At 43.5% G+C, this 23,075-nt stretch overlaps 1 long non-coding RNA gene across 1 annotated transcript; it reads right to left on the minus strand.

Moving 5' to 3' along the window:
* Nucleotides 1–389: 389 nt before the first annotated feature.
* On the minus strand, nt 390–7,056 carry LOC109171328. Its single transcript, XR_002052576.1, has 3 exons — nt 7,046–7,056; nt 6,665–6,667; nt 390–506 (listed from the first exon to the last, which is right to left on the minus strand). It is a non-coding gene; the product is annotated as an uncharacterized LOC109171328 (long non-coding RNA).
* Between the last annotated feature and the right edge of the window lie 16,019 nt (nt 7,057–23,075).

Raw genomic sequence — 23,075 nt, forward strand, 5'->3', positions numbered from 1 at the left:
AAAACATCAAATACCAAGAAGAAAGGATCACGGGGAACAAACCCCCGCAATCCCCACATATGTTCCCCGCGGGTGGGGCCACGGGTAGGGCTCCACTCGTGGTAGTACCCGCGGGGTACATCAGGGCCTAAAAATCAGCATTCGCGAAAATTCACTTTCAAGGCCAAGTTCAAGTCCAAATGACCCCAAATCTTCCACACAACAAAGATATGACTTGAACCTATGAATAGCTCATACAATAGAATTCAAGAACCCTAAAATACAAGCTCTAAACATGCATTATCACAAGATCATGCATCAATCACTCAAACACATCAAGAATATCACATAGAAGCCAATAATCATTATTATCAAGTGAAAATAGGTTTTGTGTAGCATGGGTTACCTCATTCGCTTAACCATCCAAAAAAATGCTAACTTAGGCTCAACTGATAAAGCCATGCTACCGGGAACCTGTGGATTAAACCGGATCTTCACTAGTTAACAAATAAGCTAATTAAAACTAGCTAAACTCATAAGGGGATTTAAACCCTAGTTCTTACCTAATTTACCCACAAACACAACCATCTAAGCCAAGCATCCTATTAATAAATTAATCACAACACTAATACACTAGTAGTTAAGCTAACAACCAAGCTTACTTAATAAAACTATTAATTAAATAGAGGTAGGATTCAAACCCTAGCTTCTCCCATCACCAAATACCTTCCTTACCACTACACTAAAACATTTCTTAATAATCTTTACTTAACAAAAACTAATTAACACAACTAAGCAACAACACCCAAAATGAAACCAGAAGCTCACCATCTTAATCTTTTTCCAACCGCCAAAGCCGCGGGTGGAACAATGGTAGCACCTCCACCCGCGCCACTGCTGTAACACCCCCATTTTCCATTAACCAAAATAACTTATAAAAATGAATTTATTTTATTAAAAACCATTTTTAGTTGCGGAAGCTAAACAAAACAAAAGGAAAAAAGGGATGCTACGCCACGTTTAGATAACCTATATCCAAACGCACAGGCTAAAACAACACTATTGAAAACAATCCATAATTTGTTCTATTACAATGCATTGAATACAATTGTCTAAGAATTCACTTCTAGATTTTTCTAAAATAATATAAAATTTCAAAGTTCTAAAAGAAGAGCAGCTGCCGGTTGCTTCGCAAACTCCGCCACTCCGCCGCTGCTTTCCTACCGTCGACAAGAAAGAGAAGAGCTCGCTGAGCATTGCTGCTGCCTAGACCAGACCAAGAGATCAACTTCGCCGTCCAAGCTCTGTTGTTGCTGTCCATTGTTGACGCCAGAGGAAGGGAGGTTTCCATCTATTGCCCAGCTCGGCGGAACAGAGGTGTAACACCCCCGATTTTTACCACATTTTTTAAAACTTAAAAGGTAAGAGATAAGCAATCTAATCATCCATTAAACATTAAGCGGAAGCAAGTCTAAATGGGGGTATTATGCCATATCTTAAAGTACTAAAGATGCACAAGCGGGAAAACTAAACAGTTTAAACAAATCAATCAGAGTCAAGGCACACAGGCCGCTCAAAAGGCTCACAGGCCATCAAAACAAAACGTCTAGACAAGGTGACTAAGCTATCTAACGCTCCAAGTCTAGCGCTATTGGGCATCTACTCAAAACCTATAGAACAAGGAAAACATAACATGGGGATGACACCCGGTCAGCGAATATTGCTGGTAACCCATCAATACGCGTTAAATAGCATATATAGATAAGTATAAGTCAAAACCATTTTGAAACGGAATACAGTATATATCATTTCAAAAGCCATAGAGAGAAGTTAACTTCAAGGACTCATTAACACTCTCAAAAGGAAAAGGAATCACCATCCTTACGACAATAACAAGACAAGAATCATGAAAGACAATACAACTCAATATGCATTCTACTAACCACAAAGTAGAATACATCAAGACATGCTCATTAGCAAGAATACACATTCACAATATGGCAACTACATGTCACAAGTTTCATAGTTCCAACCTTATGCCCTGTTCCAACCTTATAGCTACCCCCGACCTTATTTCAGTTCCAACCATTACCTCCTAGTGCCACCCTGTACTTCTGAGTCCAACCTTATACCGCCAGGGACCGTGGTCCCCCCTCTAATAATCTCCAACATACCACCTACATTTCAGTACACGGGGTACTATTCATTTCATTCACACAACCACCTACATGTGAGCAAAGCTCAAGTAACAACCACCCACATTCAATCATAGTCACACAAGTCATCATCATTACAAAGAAGACTAAGGTTCCACAATAACCTTAATCAAGTATCAATCAAAAGGGTACAACGATTACATACGTTCACATCATAGGAATCAATCAATGGATCACAACAAAGACATGAAACCATACTCAACAGCGAAGGATCACAATCCGACACCAAACGATGGTCAACACAAGTTGCCAATCCCAATAAGAAAGAACAAACTGCACATACTAGCATTTCAACATCAAACTAGCATGCTTATCAAACGGGTAAACCAAAAGTAGTTCTATAGAAAATTCAAAACTCACAATGGTCCAACGAATCAAAAAGTCGGACCCTTAGCACGATTCAAGACACCAAATCCTACATGGATTCCTAACATATCGTTCTAGACATACGAAACATCAAGAAGACTCACAAATAGCCCAATAAAACAACATTGGGAGGTCAAAACATCAATACCGAGTCAAAAGAATCACGGGGAACAAATCCCCGCCATCGTCCAACAGTGTTCCCCGCGGGTGGGGCCACGGGTGGACCTCTGCCCGCGGGTACATACCCATGAGCCTTTCGTTCCCCGCGGATAGGCCTCTGCCCACCGTTCCGCCCGCAGGTACACCCTGTACACCAAAATAATCCCTTCGGGGAATTTCAACAACATGTCCAAAACACCCAAAATCTCACACAAAATAACAATATGACTTGAACCCAAGAAATAGCCAAGAAATGGCATTCAAGAACCCTAAGAACAAGCTCTAAACATGCATCACCACAAGACAATGCATCAAATCTCATATTTCAACACAAGAATCACAAGTAGAAGCCAAGAATCATCATATAAGTAAGAAAATAGGTTTTGTAAGGCATGGGTTACTTTTGTAGCCTAATAACTTCTTCTTTTCACCCCTAGAAAGCCTTTCCTAAAGCCCCTCTTCTACACCAACTTCATACACAAACCAAAAGACAACAAAGATTCTATCTTTTAGAAAAAGACACCTAAAAGGAGGTTAAAAACACAAAAGACCAAGGATCTTACCCTCCCCTATGCTCAAGATGAAGAAGTAGGAATCTTGGAATCCAACTTGCAAGATTTGGGATGCTCAAATCCTAGCTTGGAGAAGAAGCTACACCTTTTTAGAGAGAAGCTAGAGATTTTTGTGTTTAGATTGTAGGGTGAATGAAATGAAGAAGTGTAGCTAGGTTAGCTTGGACCACAAACCTTAGGTAGAAAGACATCCCTACCCTTACTAGAATTGGAAATACAAGGGAACAAGGGCACAACTCAAGAAGCACAAGGTACAACCCTTTGACTTTAGTGACTAGTCAAAATCTAGTCCCTCGACTATCGAATTTCATGATTTTTAGGAATAAATTAACAAAGAGGCTAGGATTAATTCTCTAATTAATCTTTGATTAGAGTTTGGATTTACGGGGTGTCACAGGAGGGGAAAAGAGGAGTTGCCAGAGATCGAATGTGACACCCCATAATCCAAATAAGGATGTTCTTGACACTCTTGTCACATTGTTGTTTCATTTCATCGTTTGTACCCAAGCTTCGGGGACGAAGCTTCTTTGAAGGGGGAGAGGATGTGACACCCCGTAATCCAAATTCAATTAAGGGATTAATTAAGTAACTAATCCTAATCCAATTGATAGATTAATTCCTTAAATTCCTGAAAATTCAATAGTCGGGGACTAGTAATTGACAAGTCAACCCAAAGTCAAGTGATGTACCTTAAGTTTTGTGAGTAGTTCCCTTGTTCCCATACACCTCTTCATTTTAGTAAGGGTAATCAAGACATTTCACCTTATGTTAGTAATGCAAGCTAACCTAGAAGACACCCTTCATTCTTTCCCTTACACTTTCTAAACTTGAGCTCCTCCTTCTCTCTAAAAGTTAGATAGCTTTTCTTCCAAGCCAAGTTGTAGCTTTACCAAATCTTCAAAGTTTGTCTTCAAGATTCCACCTTTCCTATACCTTTGAGCATCTAGGAGGGTAAGATCTATGTTTATCTTGTGTTTTTAGTGTTTTCTAAGGTGTCTTTCCTTAAAGATAGAATCTTTATGATCTTTTGGTGTGTTCTTGAAGTGGGTGTGGAAGGTGAACCTTATTAGGAGCTTTGTGAAGTGTTAAGGGAAGGTTTTTGTCTACAAGAGGTAACCCATGCTCTAAAAAATCTATTTTGCTTACCTATATGATGATTTATTGGATTCTACATGTGATTTTGCTATGAAATGTGAGTGTTGATGCATTGTCTTGTGAAAATGCATATCTAGAGCTTGTTATTAGGGTTCTTGTATGCCATTGCTTGGCTATTCCTTTGAATCAAGTCATTTTGTTGTATTTGGTGAGATTTGGCATGTTTTGGACTTGAATTTGAGCTTGGTGTTGAAAATCCCCGAAGGGATTATTTGGTACAGGGTTGTGTACCCGCGGGCGGAACGGCGGGCAGAGCTCCACCCGCCGCCCCACCCGCGGGGTACATGGCTGGTGGGAGTAGGTTCCCGCGGGTGGAACCACGGGTGGGGGTCCACCTGTGGCCCCACCCGCGGGTACGTATTTTGATGATGGTTGGGGATTTGTTCCCCGTGATTCTTTTGACTCGGTATGTGGTCTTTTAACTTCCCGATGTTCTTTTGTGGTACTATTTGAGCGTCTTCTTGATGTTTCGTATGTCTATAACTTTATGGTAGGAATCCATGTAGGTTTTGGTGTCTTGAATCGTGCTAAGTGTTCAACATTGTGATTCGTTGAACCATGGTGAGTCTTGCGTGTTCTTCGAAACTATGTTTGGTTTACCCGTTTGATAAGCATGCTAGTTTGGTATTTAAATTCTAGCGTGTGTGTTGTTTGTCCTTTCCTTTTATGGATGATGACTTGTGTTAATCATCGTTGGAGAAGGATTGTGATCCTTTCCTTGTTGAGTATGGTTTCATATCTTCGTTGTGATCCGTTGATTGATTCTTGTGATGGTGTGGCGTGTGTGGCTGTACCTGGATTGCAAGACTAATGGTATGGGACATTAGTCACCAAGGTACGGCAGTGGTCCTCGTGGTGGCCATGACGCGATTATGGAGTTTGTGACCTTTGTGTAAGGTTCACGTATTTGTTAAAGGGTAAAATGTGTTAGCAAAGGCATGTGTTGCCATGTGTGATCGGTACCCTCGTGTACTATGAAATTGGTGGTATTGTTGGAGATTGTCGGAGAGGGGACGATGGTCCTCGGGGGAATAAGGTTGGACTTGGTGTACAGGGGTCCTGGAGGTAAAGGTTGGAACTAGATATAAGGTTGGGGTAGCTATAAGGTTGGAACCGGGCATAAGGAAGACATCTCAATTCGTGATGGGTGATGTCATGAAGGCTTGTGTAGCCTTTGTTGTGTATTTCTCTATTTGTGACATGTGTTGTCACAAAGGCATGTGTTGCCAATGGTTGTGTCCTTATTCTATTGCGTTATGCATGTCAGGTGATAATCTACTGTACGATGGTAGATTACGCCTTGAGCCGTTCTTGAGTGTCGTTGTACTTCTTGATGTCTTGGGATGTGTTCCATTATCTTTATTGTGAGTGCATAGAGTCTTGTGTTGATCTCTATCTTGGCTTTTGAAATTGATATATATTATATCCTGTCTCGCAAATGATTATATATATATAAATTATCTACATATGATATTTCACATGTAATGGTGGGTTACCAACATCTTTCATTGACCGGGCGTCGTCCCATATATATCTGTGTTCTTTCAGGTGCTGAGTAGATGAGAGCACGGTCTAGAGGTAGTTAGAGTAGATCCTCTTTTCCTTATGATGGTTTGGGCCTGCGTGCCTTTGTTTAGACTTTAGACTTATGTTGTTGACTATGTTTTTGGGATTGATAGATTATGTTGCAGATGTTTATGCCTGTGCGTTCACCGTTGTGTGAGCGTGGCATAACACTCTACGTTTTCCATCTATTTCACGCTTAAGTCTTTCGCTGTGTATGCTTTTATGGTTAGAATTATCTGCATGTTTATGGTTTAATTTGGTATGGAAATCGGGGGTGTTACATTTGGTATCAGAGCCTAGGTTTGAGCCTAGGATGTTAGGGTCTAGACTTTTAAGCAGTTAAGTGTGGTTTGAGACCCTAAGCGACCTTAAGAATCTAAGTGTTTAGGACTTAGGACTTTAAGACGCGCGGTGAGGTTGTGAGTTCATGTGTCGTTTTCTGTTGTGTTTTCTGTGCTTTGTTTTCCTGTTAGCTTTGGTTCTCTTTAGTTAAGGCACCAGGTAAAGGTGCGGGTCCTAAGTTTCCTCCCGTTATCGTGTTGTTGCTGTAGAAGTCGAGGATGGCACCATCAAGACGTCGTGCAAGGTCTTCAGAAGAAGTTAGCTCAAAGCTTTCATCAATTGACGCAAATCACCCAGACGCTAAGCAACGCCCTCCTCAACAACCACCCTCTTCAGATTGGGAATCGTGACGTAGTACGCCAAGTCTCAAGTCTCTGTCCCCCGATCTTCGCCGGTGAAAAAGATTCCACAATGCTGGACGAGTGGATCCGAATGTTTGACAAGATCTTCGAAGCGGTGGTATGCCCAGAGGATTGCCAGGTGGAGTTAGCTACGTTCTACCTTAGGTAAGAAGCGGATTCGTGGTGGATGCTTGAAAGACCAGCTTGTAGACAAGATCCGGAGTTCAGTTGGGAAGACCTGAAGGTTAAGTTATGCGAGCGGTTCTATCCTGCTCAAGCCAAGGAAGCCTACTGTTGTGTCGCTGACCTTTACCGAGTACAACAAGTTCAGAAAGGAATCCGGGAAAACCATATGAGGAAGCTAGAAGAAAGTGTTTCACCTGTGGTTAGGGGTTTAATGCCTACCGATGCCGAATCAACAAGAAGTTTTCAAAGAGATGGTTTTAAAATAGGTAACGCTCCCCAGCCAATCCGGAAGATCAAGGCTAAGGGAAGGCGCTCCGTTTGCAAGAAGTGTGGAAGTGACCACCCCGACATGGACTGTCTTGGGAAACCGATAGAGTGCTTTGCTTGTGGCAAGAAGGGTCATCGGTCCTTTGAGTGCAGAGTTAAGAAGAAGACTTTAGCGAACTCAAAACTAGTTGGTAGTGTAAGGCCTGGGTCGGGAAGTAAGCATCGAAGTGGAAGCAACAATGGGCTAAGTGGAAGTAGCAACCAGGACCTATGTACGAAGTCGGGACCTCGGCAAAACATGATCCACAGTCGTGAAGCAAATGCAAGTGGGAACCGTTGAAGTAAGCTCTTGTACCATTTTGTTGCACCTTCCTTCGTCTTTGTGCCTTTCCTGCGTGTTAGCTTCGGGCGTTAGCTTGTTTGAGTGTTACCCTTGAGCCTCGGAAATCTCTTTTTTCCTTTAGACAAACCCAATCACCGTTTTTGCCAAGCAATCATTTTCTTCCGGACCATCTTGTGCAAGGCGGCAATGTCATCAGCTTATGGAGGAATTTGGCAAGGTCTAAGAGTTAAGCCGCGTTGGAGTCGAGGTAGAGAGCCTTCAGTTCAACAAGCATAGTAATCAGCTCAAAGTCGAAGTTTTGTCGGAAGTCGCGAACCCTTTCACCTCCTGAAACCGATCTTCATCCCTTGCCCCTTTTCGAGAAATCCTTCCTATCTTTTCAAACCTCGTTCTTGTTCCTCTCTTGATTTGACTCTATTCAAGGTTACGACCTCATCTTTTCTAAGTTGTGACTTTGAAAATCTTGATCCCCTTCCTAATCAACTTTTTCCTTGAGTTTAAACCGAATACCCTCCGTGGAGAAATTCTTTTCAACTCCTTTAAACCCTGTTTGATTCTTACTCCCTAAGTTGTAACCTCGTTTACAATTCTCTTCTTCTTAATCAACATTTGAATTGTTGAACCTAAACTCTCACCTTGATCTTCCCCTTTGAATCGAACCTCGTTCTTGTATTCCCTGCTTCTAACGATTCCGTGCAAGGTGGCAACCTTATTTCCTAAGTTGCAACTTTGATGACTTTGATCCTACTCCTAAGTAACATGGTCCTTGAGTTTCTGAACCTTAAAACCCTTCACTCTAATCTTTTCCGTTGAACCGAATCGTTTCTTATAAGCCTTCTTTCCCCTGAGTTACCTTTCTCCTTTGTTACCGTTCTTGTTTTAAACCTTTCATCCGGACTAAAGTTTTGAAGTTTTCAAGCGCTGCTTTGTAGAGAGTTGTGGGCGGTGTGCTAATGCAAGTGTTAAGTTGGCAGCCTGCATCAAGTTAGCCCAAGAGCCGGAGAGAAGGACATCCTGCTCGTGTTTTGGATCTAGCAGTTGTAGCCTTGTCTGGAGGTGACGGATCAAGTTCAAGCGGTTACCGAGCTCAAGTTGTGTCGTGTGTGGACCTTTCTTCCTTTGGTTGAAGAAGTCAGCGGAGAGTAGTTGAAGATGCAACCCTGGTTTTGTCGTGTGTGGACCTTTCTGTTTGTGGCTTGTTCCTTAGCTGAGCCGTCCCGTTTTGAGTAGATCGTTGGCTAGTTTTGAGCCGGAGTTAGGCTCGGTGTGAAGTTAGCTTTCTTTTCCAGTAAATCTTTTATCTATCACCTCATCTTTCTTTCTTGTCTTACCTTTGTGAACCCTCAACCTATCTCTAAGTCTTGTCTCTCGATTTGTTAACCGACGGTTTTGGTGTTGAACTTCGTTGTGACCAAACCTATCTATCTTACCACCTTAATTTGAACCCTTGGTTTCTCTAACTTTGGTTAGTTGGCCAGCACCTTTGTTGCTTAAAACCTCGTTTGCAACCCATCTCTTAAGTTTTGTCATCCGTTTATCGTTTTCGTTGTGGAACCTTGTTGCATCCCTTGATTGTTTTGTTAGTAGGTTCGTTGGTAGTTGTTTGCTCAGTTGTGCGTTTAATTGTTCTCTCTTGTTTGCTGTGGTTGTTAGCTTGTAGTTTGGGTAGTTGGTTTAGTTTCTTTGCTTTTAGATGAGGCCGATTTGTGGTGGATACACGAGGGCCCAGCTTGCCTCGAGGAGCCTGAGTTTGATTGGTCTGCCCTTAAGGATCGGATGCGTGAGAGGTTCTACCCGGCGCATGTGCGAGCCGCGATGTACGAGGAATTCCTCCATCTTCAGCAAGGATCTTCATCAGTGTTTGAGTACCACAAGAAGTTTCTAGAGCTTGCGCACTTCGCCCGGATGCTTGTTCCTATCGAGCTCGCAAAGTTGAGAAGTTCGTAGCTAGCTTGAACTACGAGGCACGAAAGGCCTTAACCTTGAGTAGGTCGAGCTCTTTGAAGGATGCATATGTGAGTGCCGCGGATTTGTATCGTGTTCAGCAGCTACAGCGAGGGTCTTATGAGCTTGCAAGAAAGAGGATCGAGAGTGGAGGCTCTTCCAACTAAAAGAAGCAGCGACCGAGCTTTCAAGCCAAGAATGTGTCGTCTCCGACCCAGGGATCAAATCGAGCGGAGCATGGAAATCAAGCCAAGGCGTTCCCTTGCCGTAGATGTGGGAAGGTGCATGCAGGCCAGGATTGCAATGGCTTCGTGTCACGATGTTTCCGTTGTGGAGAGAAGGGACACAAGATCGCCGAGTGCCCTCAGCAAGTCAACCAAAGGGCGTTGCCACCACCTCCAGGATCCGGAGGAGCAGCAAGAGGTAGCTCGAGCCGTGGAGCAGCCGGGGCCAGACCATCGGGGAGAGTCTTTGTGATGGGGCGATCGCAGGCGGAGACCGAGGGCTTAGTTGAGGAGGAGTTAGCAGGTAATCTTTTTCTAGCCACCCTTGTCTTTAGAACGCATCTTGTTCTTTGTTATCTATGTGTGTTGCCTTGTTTTCCTTCGTTGTCTATTGGAATGTGACACCCCGTAATCCAAATTCAATTAAGGGATTAATTAAGTCACTAATCCTAATCCAATTGATAGATTAATTCCTTAAATTCCTGAAAATTCAATAGTCGGGGACTAGAAATTGACTAGTCAACCCAAAGTCAAGTGTTGTACCTTAAGCTTTGTTTGTGGTTCCCTTGTTCCCTTACACCTCTTCATTTTAGTAAGGGTAATCAAGACATTTCACCATATGTTAGCAATGCAAGCTAACCTTGAAGACACCCTTCATTCTTTCCCTTACACTTTCTAAACTTCAGCTCCTCCTTCTCTCTACAAGTTAGATAGCTTTTCTTCCAAGCCAAGTTGGAGCTTTACCAAATCTTCAAAGTTTGTGTTCAAGATTCCACCTTTCCTACCTTTGAGCATTTAGGAGGGTAAGATCTATGTTTATATTGTGTTTTTATTGTTTTCTAAGGTGTCTTTCCTTAAAGATAGAATCTTTATGATCTTTTGGTGTGTTCTTGAAGTGGGTGTGGAAGGTGAACCTTATTAGGAGCTTTGTGAAGTTTTTTGTCTACAAGAGGTAACCCATGCTCTACAAAAATCTATTTTACTTACCTATATGATGATTTATTGGATTCTACATGTGATTTTGCTATGAAATTTGAGTGTTGATGCATTGTCTTGTGAAAATGCATATCTAGAGCTTGTTATTAGGGTTCATGTATGCCATTGCTTGGCTATTCCTTTGAATCAAGTCATTTTGTTGTATTTGGTGAGATTTGGCATGTTTTGGACTTGAATTTGAGCTTGGTGTTGAAAATCCCCGAAGGGATTATTTGGTACAGAGTTTTGTACCCGCGGGCGGAACGGCGGGCAGAGCTCCACCCGCCGCCCCACCCGCGGGGTACATGGCTGGTGGGAGTAGGTTCCCGCGGGCGGAACCACGGGTGGGAGTCCACCCGTGGCCCCACCCGCGGGTACGTATTTTGATGATGGTTGGGGATTTGTTCCCCGTGATTCTTTTGACTCGGTATTTGGTCTTTTGACTTCTCGATGTTCTTTTGTGGAACTATTTGAGTGTCTTCTTGATGTTTCGTATGTCTATAACTATATGGTAGGATTCCATGTAGGTTTTGGTGTCTTGAATCGTGCTAAGTGTTCAACATTGTGATTCGTTGAACCATGGTGAGTCTTGCGTGTTCTTCGGAACTATGTTTGGTTTACCCGTTTGATAAGCATGCTAGTTTGGTGTTTCAATGCTAGCGTGTGTGTTGTTTGTCCTTTCCTTTTATGGATGATGACTTGTGTTAATCATCGTTGGAGTCGAATTGTGATCCATTCCTTGTTGATTGATTCCCATTGTGGTGTGGTGTGTGTGGCTGTACCTAGATTACACGATTAATGGTATGGGACATTAGTCACTAAGGTACGGCAGTGGTCCTCGTGGTGGCCATGACGCAATTAGGGAGTTTGTGACCTATGTGTAAGGTTCACGTATTTGTTAAAGGGTAACATGTGTTACCAAGGCATGTGTTGCCATGTGTGATTGGTACCCTCGTGTACTATGAAATCGGTGGTATTGTTGGATCGGAGATTGTCAGAGTGGGGACGACGGTCCTCGGGGGAATAAGGTTGGACTTGGTGTACAGGGGTCCTGGAGGTACAGGTTGGAACTAGCTATAAGGTTGGGTGTAGCCATAAGGTTGGAACCGGGCATAAGGAAGGCATATCAATTCGTGATGGGTGATGTCACGAAGGCTTGTGTAGCCGTTGTTGTTTATTTCTCTATTTGTGACCTGTGTTGTCACAAAGACATGTATTGCCAATGGTTGTGTCCTTATTCTATTGCGTTATGCATGTCGGGTGATAATCTACTGTGTGATGGTAGTTTACGCCTTGAGCCATTCTTGAGTGTCATTGTACTTCTTGATGTCTTGGGATGTGTTCCCTTATCTTTATTGTGAGTGCATAGAGTCTTGTGTTGATCTCTACTTTTGAAATTGATATATATTATATCCTGTTTCGCAAATGATTTTATATATATAAACTATCTACATATGATATTTCACATGTATTGGTGGGTTACCAGCATCATTCGCTGACCGGGCGTCGTCCCATATATATCTGTGTTCTTTCAGGTGCTGAGTAGATGAGAGCGCGGTTTAGAGGCAGATAGAGTAGATCCCCTTTTCCTTATGATGGTTTGGGCCTGCGTACCTTTGTTTAGAATCTAGGCTTATGTTGTGACTTTGTTTTTGGGATTGATAGATTATGTTGCAGATGTTTATGCCTGTGCGTTCACCGTTGTGTGAGCGTGGCATAGCACTCTACGTTTTCCATCTATTTCATGCTTAAGTCTTCCGCTGTGTATGCTTTTATGGTTAGAATTATCTGCATGTTTAAGGTTTAATTTGGTATTGAAATCGGGGGTGTTACAGTTGGTATCAGAGCCTAGGATGTTAGGGTCTAGACTTTTAAGCAGTTAAGTGTGGTTTGAGACCCTAAGCGGCCTTAAGAGTCTAAGTGTTTAGGACTTAGGACTTTAGGACGCGCGGTGAGGTTGTGAGTTCTTGTGTCATTTTCTGTTGTGTTTTCTGTGCTTTGTTTTCCTATTATCTTTGGTTCTCTATTGTTAAGGCACCAGGTAAGGGTGCGCGTCCTAAGTTTCCTCCCGTTATCGTGCTGTTGCTGTGGAAGTCAAGGATGACACCATCGAGACGTCGTGCAAGGTTTTCAGAAGCAGTCACCAACGAGCAGTTAGCTCAAAGCCTTCATCAACTGACGCAGATCACCCAGACGCTAAGCAACGCCCTCCTCAACAACCACCCTCTTCAGATTGGGAATCGTGACGTAGTACGCCAAGTCTCAAGTCTCCGTCCCCCGATCTTCGCCGGTGAAAAAGATTCCGTAGTGCTGGACGAGTGGATCCGGATGTTTGACAAGATCTTCGAAGCGGTGGTCTGCCCAGAGGATCGCCATGTGGAGTTAACTACGTTCTACCTTAGGCAAGAAGCGGATTCGTGGTGGATGCTTGAAAGACCAGCTTGTAGACAAGATCCGGAGTTCAGTTGGGAAGACCTGAAGGTTAAGTTACGCGAGCGGTTCTATCCTGCTCAAACCAAGGAAGCCTACCGTTGTGTCGCTGACCTTTACCGAGTACAACAAGTTCAGAAAGGAATCCGGGAAAACCGTATGAGGAAGCTAGAAGAAAGTGTTTCACCTGTGGTTAGGGGTTTGATGCCTACCGATGCCAAATCAACAAGAAGTTTTCAAAGAGATGGTTCTAAAAGAGGAAAGGCTCCCTAGTCAATTCGGAAGATCAAGGCTAAGGGAAGGCGCTTCGTTTGCAAGAAGTGTGGAAGTGACCACCCCGGCGTGGACTGTCTTGGGAAACCGATAGAGTGCTTTGCTTGTGGCAAGAAGGGTCATCGGTCCTTTGAGTGCAGAGTTAAGAAGAAGACTTCAGTGGACTCAAAACCAGTTGGTAGTGTAAGGCCCCGGTCGGGAAGTAAGCATCAAAGTGGAAGCAACAATAGGCTAAGTGGAAGTAGCAACCAGGACCTGTGTACGAAGTCGGGACCTCGGCAAAACAAGATCCACAGTCGTGAAGCAGATGCAAGTGGGAACCGTTGAAGTAAGCTCTTGTACCCTTTTGTTGCACCTTCCTTCGTCTTTGTGCCTTTCCTGCGTGTTAGCTTCGGGCGTTAACTTGTTTGAGTGTTACCCTTGACCCTCGTAAATCTCTTCTTTCCTTTAGAGAAACCCAATCACCCTTTTTGCCAAGCGATCCTTTTCTTCCGAACCTTGTTCTTGTTTTCTTTCCGAACCATCTTGTGCAACGCGGCAGTGTCATCAGCTTATGGAGGAATCTGGCAAGGTCTAAGAGTTAAGCCGCGTTCGAGTCGAGGTAGATGTCCTTTTGTTCAACAACCGTTGTAATCAGCTCCAAGTCAAAGTTTCGTCGGAAGTCGCGAACCCTTTCATCTCCTGAAACCGATCTTCATCCCTTGCCCCTTTTCGAGAAATCCTTCCTATCTTTTCAAACCTCGTTCTTGTTCCTCTCTTGATTTGACTCTGTTCAAGGTTACGACCTCATCTTTGCTAAGTTGTGACTTTGAAAATCTTGATCCCCTTCCTAATCAACTTTTTCCTTGAGTTTAAACCGGATATCCTCCTTGGGGAAATTCTTTTCAACTCCTTTAAACCCCGTTTGATCCCTTACTCCCTAAGTTGTAACTACATTTACAATTCTCTTCTTCTTAATCAACATGGTCCTTGAATTTTTGAACATAAATTCTCACCTTGTTCTTCCCCTTTGAATCGAACCTCGTTCTTGTATTCCTCGCTTCTAACGATTCCGTGGAAGGTGGCAACCTTATTTCCTAAGTTGCAACTTTGATGACTTTGATCCTACTCCTAAGTAACGTGGTCCTTGAGTTTCTGAACCCTAAAACCCTTCACTCTAATCTTTTCCGTCGAACCGAATCGTTTCTTGTAAGCCTTCTTTCCCCTGAGTTACATTTCTCCTTTGTTACCGTTCTTGTTTTGAACCTTTCATCCAAACCAAAGTTTTGAAGTTTTCAAGCGCTGCTTTGTAGAGAATTGTGGGCGGTGTGCTAATGCAAGTGTTAAGTTGGTAGCCTACATCAAGTTAGCCCAAGAGCCGGAGAGAAGGACATCTTGCTAGTGTTTTGGATCTAGCAGTTGTAGCCTTCTCTGGAGGTGACGGATCAAGTTCAAGCGGTTGCCGAGCTCAAGTTGTGTCGTGTGTGGACCTTGTTTCCTTTGGTTGAAGAAGTCAGCGGAGAGCAGTTGAAGATGCAACCCTGGTTCTGTGATCCCGAGTGGTCTAGTTTAGGGTTCTTGTGGTGCCAGTTTATGTTTGTGGCTTGTTCCTTAGCTGACCGTCTCATTTTGAGTAGATCGTTGGCTAGTTTTGAGCAGGAGTTAGGCTCGGTGTGAAGTTAGCTTTCCTTTCCGGTAAATCTTTTATCTATCACCTTATCTTTCTTTCTTGTCTTACCTTTGTGAACCCTCAACCTATCTCTAAGTCTTGTCTCTCGTTTTGTTAACCGACGGTTTTTGTGTTGAACTTCGCTGTGACCAAACATATCTATCTTACCACCTTAATTTGAACCCTTGGTTTCTCTAACTTTGGTTAGTTGGCAAGCACCTTTGTTGCTTAAAACCTCTTTTGCAACCCATCTCTTAAGTTTTGTCATCCGTTTCGCAAGCCGACCATTTTCATTGTGGAACCTTGTTGCGTCCCTTGCTTGTTTTGTTAGTAGGTTCGTTGGTAGTTGTTTGCTCAGTTGTGCGTTTAGTTGTTCTCTCTTGTTTGCCGTCGTTGTTAGCTTGTAGTTTGGGTAGTTGGTTTAGTTGCTTTGCTTTTATGAAGACGCGGTTCGTCGCAGTTAACCAGAGGTTGGACCAGCTTGAGGCCAGTTCTAGCCGAGGAAGAGCTGACGAAGAGTGTGATGAAGACACCGACGGATCTGAGAGCGAGTCGTTCTAGCTCAGTGTTGTGGTAACCCCGTCCACCCTTTTTCCTTAGCTTGTGTTATCTTTTAGTTGTTGCTACCGTTGCTAGTTGTTGTGGTTTGCTTTGTGTGTTTGCTTTGCTTGCTTGTTTGGTTGGTTTGTTGGTTTAGTGGTTTGTGTTAGGAGTTTGAGGGTTAGAACTTTGGTGGTTGAATAGAAGTTGGTGGTGGTTGTGTGTGGTTTAGAGTTTGTTATGCTCATTATCCCCGTTGATTATTTCTTTCCAACTCTTGAATAACACGACTTCTTGCTTATGGTTGGTACCTTTTTGAATCCTTTGAGTTTTGACCAAATAAGGATGTTCTTGACACTCTTGTCACATTGTTGTTTCATTTCATCGTTTGGTCTAATTCGTCGTACCAAAGCTTCGGGGATGAAGCTTCTTTGAATGGGGAGAAGATGTGACACCCCGTAATCCAAATTCAATTAAGGGATTAATTAAGTAACTAATCCTAATCCAATTGATAGATTAATTCCTTAATGACCCGTTTGGTTCACGGAATATGCCGGGAATGGCATAGCATTCTCAATAATAGGCCTATTCCTTTGTTTGGTAACCATTTCTATTACCATGAATAATATTCCTGGTAATAGCCTATTACCTCAAATAAGGTAATAGCTATTACTAGGGGCCCCCCCTGGTATTAGCCTATTACTGAACGCTCAGGAATAGATTTTACAATCTATTTCCTTTTTTACCCCTTTCTTTAACCTAATTTTTTTATTTTATATATAAATTTATCCTATTTCACCATCGTCGTCGCCACCACCACCATCACCGCCGCCGCCGCCGCCACCACCACCATCGCCGCCCCCACCACCGTCGCCCCCACCACTGCCACCGCCACCACCGCCACCACCACCATCGTCGTCGTCGCCACCACCACCACCATCACCACCACCACCATTGCCACCGCCGCCGCCACCACCACCACCGCCACCAGAACCACCAGAACCACCACCCAGGAGTACCACCGCCACCACCACCATCACCACCACCACCACAACCGTCGCCGCCCCCACCACCACAGCACCATCACCGCCGCCACCACCACCACCACCACCATCGCCACAACCGTCGCCGCCCCCACCACTGCCACCGCCACCACCACCACCGCCACCACAACCACCACTACCACCCCAGCACCACCACCACCGCCACCACCACCACCACCATCACCACCACCGCCACCACCACCGCCACTACCACCACCACCATCACCACCATCACATATTTTTATAAGGGTATTTATGTCTTTTAAAACATATTTCATTTCTATTCCTTAAATCAACCAAACACTGTAATATAATTCCTAAAGTCTATTCCTTATGCGAACCAAACAATAGAATACAATTCTTATTCTATTCCTTGCCTATTCCATTCCTTATGGAATAACATTCCTATTACCTCAAAATTCATTCCGTGAACCAAACGTGCTGTAAATTCCTGAAAATTCAATAGTCGGGGACTAGTAATTGACTAGTCAACCCAAAGTCAAGTGTTGTACCTTAAGCTTTGTGAGTAGTTCCCTTGTTCCCTTACACCTCTTCATTTTAGTAAGGGTAATCAAGACATTTCACCTTATGTTAGTAATGCAAGCTAACCTAGAAGACACCCTTCATTCTTTCCCTTACACTTTCTAAACTTCAGCTCCTCCTTCTCTCTAAAAGTTAGATAGTTTTTCTTCCAAGCCAAGTTGGAGCTTTACCAAATCTTCAAAGTTTGTCGTCAAGATTCCACCTTTCATACCTTTGAGCATCTAGGAGGGTAAGATCTATGTTTATCTTGTGTTTTTAGTGTTTTCTAAGGTGTCTTTCCTTAAAGATAGAATCTTTATGATCTTTTGGTGTGTTCTTGAAGTGGGTGTGTAAGGTGAACCTTATTAGGTGCTTTGTGAAGTGTTAAGTGAAGGTTTTTGTCTACAAGAGGTAACCCATGCTCTACAAAAATCTATTTTGCTTACCTATATGATGATTTATTGGATTCAACATGTGATTTTGCTATAAAATGTGAGTGTTGATGCATTGTCCTGTGAAAATGCATATCTAGTGCTTGTTATTAGGGTTCATGTATGCCATTGCTTGACTATTCCTTTGATTCAAGTCGTTTTGTTGTATTTGGTGAGATTTGGCATGTTTTGGACTAGAATTTGAGCTTGGTGTTAAAAATCCCCGAAGGGATTATTTGGTACAGGGTTGTGTACCCGCGGGCGGAACGGCGGGCAGAGCTCCACCCGCCGCCCCTGTGACACCCCAAAAATCAACATTTCAATCCATGGATTAATTGAGTAATTAATCCTATTTCATTTGAAGAGTTAATTCCTAAAATCCTGATTTTTAATACTCAACGACTAGTATTTGACTAGTCAACCTTTAAGTTGTCTTGTACCTTTTGCTTTAAGGGGAGTTCCCTTGTTCCTTACACTTTCTAAAGGTTAGTAAGGGTATTCTTGTCTTTTCACCAAGAGTTAGTATTGTAACCTAACCTAGAAGACTTCTTCATTTCATTCCCTACAATTCTTAGAAATTAGTTCTACCTTCTCTCTAGAAAAGAAGTGTAGCTTATTCTCCAAGCCAAGTTAAGACCCTTGTCAAGATTTCAAGTTTTGCTTCCAAGATTCAACCTTTCACCTATTTGGGCATCTAGGAGGGTAAGATCTAAGTTTATCTTGTCTTTTTGGTTCCATCTTAGTTGTCCTTTTCTTAAAGGTAGGATCTTTATGATCTTTTGGTTTAATCTTGAAGTGGGTTTGGAAAGTAAGCCTTGGAGAGCTTGTTGTGGTGTAAAGTGAAGTCTTTTGGTCTTCAAGAGGTAACCCATGCTCTACAAAACCTATTTTGCTTACCTATATGTGATTTCTTGGATTTTACATATGTTTTGCTATGAAATGTGAGGGTTTATGCATTTGTCTTGTGATATTGCATATCTAGAGCTTGTGTTTAGGGTTCCTTTGTGCCATTGCTTGGCATTTTCCATGGTTCAAGTCATTTTGTTGTGTTGGGTGAGATTTGGCATGTTTTGGACTTGAATTTGTGTTTGGAGAAGAAAATCCCCGAAGGGATTTGTTGTGGAACAGGAATGTTCCCGCGGGCGGAACGGCGGGCGGGGCACCACCCGCCGGCCTACCCGCGGGTACAAAGCCCTGTGGGAATGTGTTCCCGCGGGCGGGACCACGGGTGGGGCACTACCCGTGGGTCCACCCGCGGGGAACACTGTGGTGTTTGTTCGGGATTTGTTCCCCGTGATCCGTTTGACTCGGTATTTGGTCTTTTGACTTCCCGTTGTTCTTTTGTGGAACTATTTGAGCGTCTTCTTGATGTTTCGTATGTCTAGAACTATATGGTAGGTATCCATGTAGGACTTTGGTGTCTTGAATCATGCTAAGTGTTCAACATTGTGCTTCGTTGGACCGAGAGGTGTCTTGTGTGTTCCTCGGAACTATCTTGAGTTTCTCCATTGTTAAGCATGCTAGTTTATTGTCTTAATGCTAGCGTGTGTGTTGTTTGTACCTTCCGTTTGGTGGATGATAACTTGCGTTATTCATCGTTGTTGTCGTCGGGTTGTGACCCATTCCTTGATTGAGTATGGTTTCATACCTTCGTTGTAATCCGTTGTTTGACTCGTGTGAGTGGTGGTGCGTGTGTGGCTTTACCTGGATTGCATGATTAGTGGTATGGGACACTAGTCACCAAGGTATTACAGCGGTCCTCGTGGTGGCCGTGACGTGATTATGGAGATATGTTCCTTCGAGTAAGGTTCACGTGATTGGGGGATAACATGTGTTATCCGGGCATGTATTTCGCCGTGTACGGTACCTTGTGTACTATGAATTGGTGGTCTTGTTGGTGGATTGTTGGTGGGGGACGACGGTCCCAGGAGGGAAAAGGTTGGACTAAGAAGTACAGGGGTCCTGGAGGTAATGGTTGGCATGAAGGTACAAGGTCGGGGGTAGCCATAAGGTTGGAACAGGGCATAAGGAAGGCATATCAACTCGTGATGGGTGATGTCACGAGGGCTTGTGTAGCCGTTGTGGTGAGTTCTCTTTCTTGTGACGTATGTAGTCACAAGGGCATGTGTTGCCATGGGTGAGTCTTATTCCTTTGTGTCGCGGTTAACCTTTGTGGTTTGAGATGTGTTCCCGTGTTATCTTTGAGAGTGATGAGTCTTGTGTTGACTGTTGATCTTGGCTTTTGACTTATATACTTATGTATTCCGTTTCGAAAATGGTTTTATGGCTTATATCTATCTATATATGATACTTAACAGTATTGGTGGGTTACCAGCATTATCGCTGACCGGGCGTCGTCCCAATGTTTATCTTTGTATCTTTCAGGTGATGTTTAGACGAGCGCGATGTCTAGTGCCTGGTAGCTTAGCACCTTTATCCTTGCTTTTGTGGCCTGTGCGCCAATGTAGTTAGACTGATGTTTTGGGATAGATGTATACACTTGCAGATTGTTTGCCGTAGCGTTTACCGTGTTTGGTAGACGTGGCGTGACACCCCGTTGGATTTCTTTTATCCAGTTTCGTTTTATCTTCCGTTGTGCTAGTTTTGTTGTTTAATATGCATGTGTTAAGGCTTTTATATAGGTATTGTTTGGGGGGGGTGTTACAGCCCCACCCGCGGGGTACATGACTGGTGGGAGTAGGTTCCCGCGGGTACGTATTTTGATGATGGTTGGGGATTTGTTCCCCGTGATTCTTTTGACTCGGTATTTGGTCTTTTGACTTTTCAATGTTCTTTTGTGGAACTATTTGAGTGACTTCTTGATGTTTCGTATGTCTAGAACTATATGGTAGGATTCCATGTAGGTTTTGGTGTCTTGAATCGTGCTAAGTGTTCAACCTTGTGATTCGTTGAACCGTGATGAGTCTTGTGTGTTCTTCGGAACTATGTTTGGTTTACCCGTTTGATAAGCATGCTAGTTCGGTGTTTAAATGCTAGCGTGTGCGTTGTTTGTCCTTTCATATTGAGAATGATGACTTGTGTAACACCCCGTGTTACGGTCCTTAATCCTGAATTAATTATTTAATTAATTCCATTAATAATAATTAAAAAGGATTTAATTTGATAATAAATCCCTTTAATTAATTAATGTGGTCCACCACGGATCTTGGACCCTTGCCTAAAATAGAGTCATAAGCCTATTAGAAATAAAGAAATACCTTTACTATTCAGATTATGATTAGGATTCTCTTTAATTAATTAATATGGTCCACCATGGACCATGGACCCTTATCCCTAAAAGAAGCTCTTAATCCTATAAGGAATAGAATTAGTAAACCCATACCATTCAGACACTAATTAGGACTCCTAAATATATATATAAGGACATAGGAGGCACCTAGAAGTCACACCACAATAATTATCACCACACAAGAATTCCCAAGGGACTCCCCACCACCAAGCCTAGGGAGATCAAAACGGATGGAAATCTTAGGGAAGAACCTTAATAGCCAAGGGATGATTAATTAAGGCTAAGAGGTATCCCATGTCTCAACAAAACCTATTTTCTTCGCTAAATTCTCCTTCCTTGGCCTCCCTCTATATTCTTGTGTCTTGATTGAATTCTTCTATGATAATTGTGTTATGTTCTTGATGCATGATTGATAGGATGATTTATATGCTTTCTTGATAATCTTGATGATCTTGATGTTAAAAAGAAGTTCTTGATTATGATATGATGATTCTTGACGAATCTTGATATTTCTTGATAATAAAATATGTTCTTGATAATTTGGGTGGGATTAGAGCCCTAGGTTGGATTGGGAATTTGTATTGTGATGTTCTTGATTTATATTTGGGTGGGAATTCGCATGTTCGGGTGTTGTTTATATTTAGAAGTCGTAATAGGATAAGTCCTACATGATTCTTGCTTTCGATCCGTTAATTGCTTACGTGATGTCGTTATTTGCGTTTAAAAGTGTCTAAGCATGGTTTCGGGTTCCACAAAGGTTCCCGGGACGAGTATATGAGTAAAGAGTTAGTGGGGGGTAGGTGGGGGTGGGGGAACCCACCACCTACCCGCTGCCCAAAGGGGCATTGCCCGGCAGCGGGCAGCCACCGGGCAGCCGACTGCCCGCCGGCAACCCGCTGCCCGGAACAGTGCCCTCCAGCGGGCAGCCGGCGGGTGACCCCCACCCACCGGCTACCCGCTGGTCCGTACCCCACCCCGGGTCCCCGGCTTCCCCGTTTGATGTTCCCCATTCCCCGTGGTGTCCCAACGGACCCCGTTTGTCGTGCTTGAGTCTAGTTTGATGTTTCGGGTTCCACTCGTAGGCTAGGTGAGTCTTAGGGATTGCATGCTAGTTGAATTGGTAATCCGTTGACCTAGGTGGAAGTTGTATGAACCCTTAGGACTATTCGTAGTATGTGAATGATCACACGTAAGTTTATTTATATGTCTTTCCCCTCCCGATATGCTATTACGTGCTCCTATGTGTTATGTGTTGCATGATCCCCCATTTTGGTTATAGGCCAATTGGGTGGTTCCCGGACTAAGGTTCGGAAGTCAGTTGAAGACCGAATGGATTGTTCCCAGACTAAGGTTCGGAAGTCGGTGTAAGACCGAATGGATTGTTTCCGGACTAAAGGTTCGGAAGTGGCTGAAGGCCATATGGATTGTTCCTGAGCTAAGGCTTAGAAGTGGCTAAGGCCAAATTGATTCACTTCTTGGGCTACAGGTCCAATTATGGGCCTCGGTGCTATGACCCACCGGACCTGAACGCGCCAAGACGGTGTGTAGGGCCAATAAGCCGAGGAAGGCTGTAGTCCACCGACCTGAGTAATCAGGCGGTGTGTAGGGCTACGGCTGGCTGCGATCCACCGAATGATGGGACAGCGGTGTGTATGGCCATAGTCTCCGAGGATCTTCGCCCACCGACTGAGTATAGCTCAGCGGTAAGCCGGGCTTGATCCACTATGGTCCACCGACTGTGCGCATCGACGGTGTGTAGGGTCGTAAGTCCCCCCTTGTAAAGGGGATCGCGGTCCACCGACTGGGTGCGTCAGCGGTGTGTCGGATCGTGATCCGACATTGAGTTCGTCAGCGGTTCTCAAAGGGTTGGTTGCGATCAACTCCCCTCATATCGCGGTACTGAGGTAGGGTGCTGCGGGGCCGTGTTAATGCTATAAGCATTAACCCTCATGTTCGGGGCATGCGATTGGTCCCGTGGCGCCATCAACGATTATGTGATATGAATGATGATTGAATGATGATGTGTTTGAATTGAAAAGTGAACTGTGACCTTAGATGAGTATTCCTTATGATGTTATCTCTACTTAACTGTTTATTACTGTTTGATGTGATTATCCCTACTTGTCGAGTCTATTCCCGGTTTTAAAAGCTAGAGTCTCCTAAGTATATATCTTCTTGCTTCAAAATGGTTTTCCTATATCTATATCTATATATATACCTATATTGTATTTCAACGCGTTGGAGTGGGTTACCGGCATCTCTCGCTGAACTGATATATTTGGCTTTCAGGCATAGATGAGTAG

The sequence above is a fragment of the Ipomoea nil genome, unplaced genomic scaffold, assembly GCF_001879475.1.
Source record: "Ipomoea nil cultivar Tokyo-kokei standard unplaced genomic scaffold, Asagao_1.1 scaffold3415, whole genome shotgun sequence".
Lineage (NCBI taxonomy): Eukaryota > Viridiplantae > Streptophyta > Magnoliopsida > Solanales > Convolvulaceae > Ipomoea > Ipomoea nil.